The sequence below is a fragment of the Bidens hawaiensis genome, unplaced genomic scaffold (genome assembly GCF_021521415.1).
Source record: "Bidens hawaiensis isolate Kalapana, Puna unplaced genomic scaffold, B.hawaiensis_p1.1 tig00012466_1, whole genome shotgun sequence".
NCBI classification, from domain to species: domain Eukaryota; kingdom Viridiplantae; phylum Streptophyta; class Magnoliopsida; order Asterales; family Asteraceae; genus Bidens; species Bidens hawaiensis.
This window is the reverse complement of record NW_027492016.1, coordinates 166,155-173,958: the sequence shown is the minus strand read 5'-3', so window position 1 is coordinate 173,958 and position 7,804 is coordinate 166,155.

The window sequence follows — 7,804 nt, the reverse complement described above, 5'->3', positions numbered from 1 at the left end:
AAGAAAAAGAAGCGCACAAATCCAAGGAGATTGGCGCGAACAACAAGTAATCTTCCCAAGAATCAGGGGAGGCCCTTCAATTAGCAGTCCTCTGGTCATCACTACACACATTGCTCATTACGAAGTGTCAAAAGTCCTGGTGGACACTGGTAGCGAATCAGACATAATGTATGAGCAATGTTTCAGGAAACTGGATCCGGCAGACCAAGCAAGGCTTGAAATTGTGAATGCGCCGATCTCTGGTGTTTCCAATGAAATCATTCATCCCCTAGGTCAAATACAATTTGAGCTAACTATGGGGGATGAGAAACACAAGCGAGCCGAAGTTGTTAACTTCTTGGTCTTGCCCACCACTTCTTGCCACAATATGATCTTGGGTAGGGGAACGATTGCCCAATTCAACGCCATACCGTCGCCAGCGCACGGCGCGTTGGGGTTCCCAACACCAACAGGTGTAACTTTTGTATACCGAGATCATTTGTGCGCAGTGACAAGTACTCCGCGGGAGGGGAGAATGAAAATTCCAATGGCAGAAAACGCGCCAGAGGAATGGATTCTCAACCCGAAATTCCCGGAGCAAAAAATCACAATTGGCGCTACAATATCAGACGACACGAGGTTGAGAATGAAAAGGTTGCTCACAGCATATATGTCGGTCTTCGCGTGGCAACACTCTGATATGACTGGGGTTCCGCGAGACCTGGCGCAGCATTCTCTAAACACCTTCAAGTCTGTAGAGCCAATTGCTCAAAAGAAGAGAATCATGGGGGATGAAAAGGCGAGGGCCATGAATGAACAGGTTGAGGACCTATTGCGCGCAAACATCATCCGCCCGATACGATACCAGACATGGGTAGCCAATCCTGTGATGGTAAAGAAAAGTAACGGGTCATGGAGGATGTGCATTGACTTCAAGGACCTCAACAAAGCGTGCCCAAAGGATTGTTACCCCCTACCAAACATCGATGCAAAGGTGGACTCCGTGGCGCCATTCAAGCTAAAATGTTTCCTGGATGCCTACAAAGGCTATCACCAGATTCAAATGGCACCACAAGATGAGGACAAGACCGCATTTAGAACCGACAAGGGTGTTTTTTGCTACACAAAAATGCCCTTTGGTTTGAAGAATGCGGGCGCCACCTACCAAAGACTTATGGATGCCGTTTTCAGCGAGCAAATCGGAAGAAACCTAGAAGTCTATGTGGATGATTTGGTGATCAAGAGCAGGGAGGAAAAGCAAATGCTCAAAGACATCGAAGAAACCCTTGGGCGCCTAAAGGAAGTTAACATGAAGCTCAATCCGAGCAAATGTACTTTCGGCGTACTAGAAGGAAAATTTCTAGGTGTAATGGTCACCAAGGATGGCTTCAAGGTGAACCCTGAGAAGGTGGAGGCCATCCTTGACATGCCCTCGCCATCCACCATGAAAGAAGTTCAGAAGCTGAATGGTAGATTGGTATCAATCAACAGGTTCCTAGCGAACCATGCAACCAAATCTACCCCATTTGTCAATACATTGAGAAACTGCTTAAAGAAAAGTCAGTTCAAATGGACTCCTGAGGCCGAGCAGGCTTTCAGTGAGATTAAAGAATGTTTGATAAATCTGCCCGCGCTCACAGCTCCTTTTCCTGGTGAAACTTTGACATTATACCTATCAGCAGGAGAGCGCGCCATCGGCGCATTATTATTGGTGGATCGCAAGGGAATCCAAACGCCAATATACTATGTGAGTCGGGTGCTGACAGATCCTGAGACGCGCTACTCCATCATGGAAAGTTAGTTTTATCACTAACACACGCGTCGCGCAAGCTTCATAGATATTTCAATGGTCATCCCATTAAAGTTCTGACTGGTTACAACATCCAGCAAGTCTTGCGGCGCCCCGCGCTCTCAGGAAGGCTGACAAAGTGGGCGCTGGAATTAGGAGAGCACACGATCTCCTATAAGCCCCGTCCAGCAATAAAGGGACAAGTCTTGGCTGATTTCATTACAGAAGTCCCAGAAGGAAGAATTGAAGAGGCTCAGCGCGAGGTAGACCCTCCGCGAGCCAATGATGAAGAAAATGTTTGGAGATTGTTCACTGACGGAGCTTCAAACAATGAAGGTTCCGGCGCAGGTCTCAAACTGGTGGATCCAGAGAATCATGAATATACTTACGCCATCAGGTTGGACTTCAAGAGCACCAACAATGAGGCTGAGTATGAAGCCCTGCTGGCTGGCCTGCGCATCGCGCACAAATTCGGGGTTAAAAAGCTAGAGGCCCATGTTGATTCATACTTGGTAGCAGCACAGGTCAATGGCCTTTATGATGCCAAGGAGAACACCATGCCTCTATATCTAGAGCAGGCGAAAAAGCTCATCGAGCAATTTGACTGCTTCAGAATCATTCATATTCCACGCAGTGAAAACAAATCTGCAGACGCGCTGAGTAAGATGGCATCAACCAGTTTTGATCACTTTGGCAAAGATGTCAGGGTAGAAGTAATGAGCAACCCGTCGGTGGTAGCGAAGTCTGTCCTGGTAACTCATACAACCCCTTCATCATGGATAACTCCAATAATGAAATTCTTAAAGGAGGGAAAGGTACCAGATGATCGCGCGCAAGCGAGGAAGATAAGACACAAGGCGCAGAACTATGAACTGCTTGACGGTACATTATATCGACGCTCTTATCTTGGGCCGCTCATGAAATGCCTAGATGCTGAGGAAGCAAGCTATGTGATCAGAGAGATACACGAAGGAATCTGTGGAATTCATGCTGGCCCGCGCATGGTGGTTGCCAAGGCAATGAGCGCAGGCTACTATTGGCCAGGCATGTACTTGGACGCTTTAAAAGAGATCCAAAAATGCAAAGCATGTCAGAGCTATGCGCCAAACACCATGCGGCCAAAGAACAATTTGATTCCAGTGACCTCCGCATGGCCTTTCCACAAATGGGCAATCGACATTGTGGGTCCCCTACCGCAAGCGCAAGGGCGAGTAAAATTTTTGGTAGTGGCAGTAGACTATTTCACAAAATGGGTTGAAGCCAAGCCACTAGCAAAAATCACAGCCGAAGCGATGAAGCAGTTTATATGGAGCCACATCATATGCCGTTTTGGCTTGCCCATGGAAATTGTGAGCGATAATGGCAAGCAATTCACTGACAAGAAGATATCCAGCTGGCTCAAGGAATTGCGCATCAACCAAATTTTCACTTCAGTTTATCACCCTCAGGGGAATGGACAAGTGGAACGCGCGAACCAAAGCTTGTTAAATGGGCTGAAGAAAAGGTTGGAGGGAGAATCCCATTCTTGGGTCGAAGAGCTACCTAATGTCCTGTGGGCACACAGGACATTAAGCAAAACAAGCAATGGCGAATCCCCGTTCAGCCTAACCTATGGAACAGAGGCAATGATTCCAGCAGAAGTTGGATGCCCATCCCATAGAGTGCTCATGATGAGCAAGATTGATAATGAGCGCGAAAGAAGGTTGGATCTCAACTTACTTGAAGGGCCCAGAGAGGCGGCTATCATCAGTGAAGCCAAATACAAGAAAAAACTGGAAAAATATTACAACCAGCGCGTGAAAGAATGCCACTTCAAGAAAAATGATTTTGTCCTTCGAAACAATGAAGCTAGCCGCGCGATACCCCCGGGAAAATTGTCCCCCAATTGGGAGGGACCATATCAAGTCTTGGAAGAATTGGGAAAAGGCGCATACGCCTTAAAAGATTTGAATGGAAAGAAGATCCCGCGCGCATGGAACGCGGCACAGCTTAGAAAATGTTTCATGTAAAAATTGTCAAGTTTGTAATCAAGGCTTAATAAGCCATTATGAATAATGATGCGCGCTATCTACTCTTAATGTGGATTCTATTACCTTTTGCATACATGTTTCACACTTCCCTTTATTAGTTTTGAGCAATATGACAACATAGTATTGACATCAAAACGAAATAAAAACGAAGTAAAACATACATGCGCGAGCTTCAAGCTCAAACGCGTTAACGAGTCTTAACTCTAAAACGTCAGGGCCTTAGCCCAATTCTACTACCTTTTGCATACATGTTTCACACTTCCATTTATTAATTTTGAGCAATATGACAACATTGTATTGACATCAAAACAAAATAAAACGAAGTAAAACATACATGCGCAAACGCGTTAAAGAGTCTTAACTCTGAAACGTCAGGGCCTTAGCCCAATAATGTGAGCCTTAGCTCAAATAACTCACAACATCCATCCTGCATGCTGCGCAGCCTGACCATAAAATACCTAAACACAACTAAGGCAAAGCAAATGCCAAAACATAGTTGTTAAGGTCTCAGGTCGAGGTCTCGCATAAAATTGTAATGGATATCTGAGTAACACATATTGACACGTAAAGGCTAAAAAACTCATAATTCCATTCGCGATGACGTCGCGCAAAAGAGGAATAATGAAAGCGCCAAGACACGTGTCAACATAATCAAGATATGGCAAAATCACTTACAATATGACAAGGGTTAAGTATAATAAATTCATTACAACCTTGTTCTTATTCCAACGTGCAAGCATATCTTATATTCAACAAGCAAACATGCGATATAAAGAGATGAGTAGGAATGCGCAAGATGCGAAGAAGGGAAAAAACAGAATTTCATTCAAAAGCAGTGAAATTTACAAGTTTACAAGATGAGATACAAACTACAAATAAAAATAAAAAACATGAAGGGCTTCTCAAGTCTCCACGTTGACATCAGTCTCTTCATCATCCTCATCATCGCCCTCGGCATCTGGCGCAGCCTGCTCCTCATCATCTCCAAACTGACCATAGTCAAGTTGTTCATCTTGAATGGAGTCTTCGAGCACGACAGTGTCAGGAGCGGATCCTTTGGCCACGCCAGAGCCGCTAGCAACGCCAGCATTCGCCGCGCCATCATCGCCGCCGCCAGCCCCTTCGCACTCGTCAAGTAATTTCTTTAGCGCGACGAGATCGGGCTGGTCAGCAAGCGCGGATATCTGCAAATCATAAGCAAAAATATGAGTACAAAAAGACTTAGAAAATAAGTCAAGGTAATCTCATTAAGGTTAAAATACCTGCGCAAGGATGGGAATGGGAGTATTCATATATTTCTCCCCCATCGCGGCCATTTCCGCGCAGGCCGCGTCGCTCTGATAAGGGTACTCGGATGGGTTCTTCTTCAACATGCCATACTCATAACCATCCGTGAACCCTTCAGCTCGGCCCACTAAGCGCGCGGCAGCGTTGCAATCCATCACCAGGGCCTGAAACTCGTATGAGTATTTCATCGCGTAAGCGCAACGAGTCATGCCCTGTGAGATCAGCCATCGGCGATCCTGCGCGAGGCCAGCAACAGACGTCTCGAGGGCAGGAACCTGAGAGTTTAATAACTCAACAGTTTCCTTAGTCTTTTTTAGCTCCTCTTTGTCGGACGCTGCTGCCGCCAGGACTTCTTCCTTCTCCGCCCGCGCAGCATCAAGTGCTTCCTGGCTAGACGCTGCCGTCGCCAGGGCTTCATCTTTATCGGCCTGCGCGGCCGCCAGCTCCCTCTTCAGGCGCGCAACCTCACTCTCCAGTGATGATTTTTCAGTGATAGACTGGACAAGAGCTTGGTCACGCGCCTCCGCCTCCAGCTCCAAGTCGCGCGCTCTGCGCGCGTACTTGGCCGCGTCCGCGTCCGCCTCCGCCGCCTGCAGCTTCTCCCGCGCCGCCTGAAGCTCATGCCCGCGCTTCACGAAGGCGCTGTTGGCACTGGCTCGGTTCTCACTGAGCTCTGCTTGGAGCTTCTCAGCTCTTTCGCGAGCATCAGAAAGATGCCAAGCAGACACCTTAGCCTCTTGCTTGGCTTCCGCAAGAGCATCACGTACTTTAACGTAATCAGAGCGAAGCTCTTGGGAGGCAGCAATGAAGGCCGACCCAGCAAACATATGATAGTTGAGCAGGTCGTCGCTAGCGCGGTCCTCCTGGAACCTCCTTTCAGATGGAGGCACAGCATGAGCCCAGAATTCCGCACACATACCCATGGACTGAAAGGTGCTGTCTTCAGTAATATTCCATCTCGGGCGGTAAGTGTGATTGGCTTCCTGCAAAAAACAAAGAAATTATTTAAGTCATCAAAACATTAAGATGGAAGTCCGCGCAGCGGAGCAAAAAAGAACCTATACCTGCGGGGATGAAGCAGAAAAGTCAGCGCCAGCCCCACGAGAAGGCTCCGCCGCGAAACCTCGTGGCGCTGCAGGGCTGGCGCGGGCGCCGTACGAGTCTTCAGCATGAACCTCCTCATCCTCCTTTGAAATAGGCCTCTTCTCCTGCGACCTAGAGTCAAAATCAGTCTCGCGAGGAGGGCTGTGCGCAGGAGGAGGTGAGGAAGGTCTCGACGCCGCCAGGTCGGCGCGCAAAACGGCCTCCTGCTCCTTAGTAATCCCAATGAGGGGAGATTCATCGCTTGCAGGAGCAGGAGCAGAGCCAGCGGCGCTGGCGCCGGCGCCCGAAGTGCCACCAGAAGCTTGTACGCCAGCTACGGGTTCTATGAAAAAATCAACAACAAGAAATGGTTACTGACTTGATCTAAAAGAAAGTCAGAAAATAAGAGCGCAATACGTACCTTGGCGCAACTCCGTTCGCGAAGCAAACATCGCCATGAAGTCCATTCTACCCTTCTTTGAGGGTAAAACAGGGGACTTCGAAGCGACCTCCGGCGCAGCCTCGGCATCTTGTTGCGCTGTCGCCGGCTCTACAAACATTTGAGTGAGCAAAGATTCATTAGTAATTCTATCAGAATCGCGCTCACAGAATCATAAAAGATAATCAAAAGATAAGCAAAATATACCTGTCGAGGGCGCAACACCGCTTCCCTTTTCCGCCGCGCGAAGGGAGGAGGTAGCGCCACCATATCTCAAGTGGACAGGAGGTCTGCCCACTTTTTGAGGCAGGGAAGCCAAGGAAACCTTGGTGGTAAACCCCTGGGTTTTCCCAAATCCCCCCGCCTGAGTAGGAGGATCCTGAACAACAGGGGCATTATCCTTCTTCTGCTTCTTACTGGCCCCTGCGCCAGTTTTCCCCTTAGCTTTACGCTTTAGTTGGGGCGGCTCCTCCTCTTCCTCCTCCTCTTCCGCGAGCTCCAGCTCGTAGTTTTCGAGCGCATCTACAATACACACAACAGAAGTGTTAGCAAAATTTGGTATTATAAAGGAAAATGCATAAGTACAAAGGCTTACCAGGCGCATCGCTGTCGAAGACAAATCCCAGATCAACAGGGATGAACATGTCATCGAAGCGATCGGGAAAACCAATCTCCCCAGCGCCGAGCGCGACGGAGCCACCCTCCATATGTTCATCATAGGCGGCGTGGATATAATCCTTGGTGACTGCACAAAACAAGTCAAATGATATCAGCAAAAAAAATTATATTCGCGCAGAAGTAAAGCAATGAGATAACTTACACAACCCGTCGACTTGGATAACGGGCTCGAGCGCGCTGTCCGCCCACCTCTTGCTCATACCAACCCCCACCAGCGCCTCCTCACAAATGTTCTTGGCGGGGGATGGTTTGGCGGTCAGCTTATTAACCCAGGCGCCAGTTGGGTTCTTGAGGACACCCACATCCGCAGGCGCAGAAGAAATCGAGCGCATGGTCATACGGATGGGGATCACACCAGCCCTTATATAAAAAAACCTCTCAGACCAGTCATGAAGGCTCTTGAATGAAACAGTGGAGCACTTCACCTTCTGACTGCGAGGAACGAAGGAGAACCAAGAATCTTGGATCTTGGGCTTATAAAAAAATTGAAAGCGCCGAGGGGTGGGCTCCTCGCGCTGG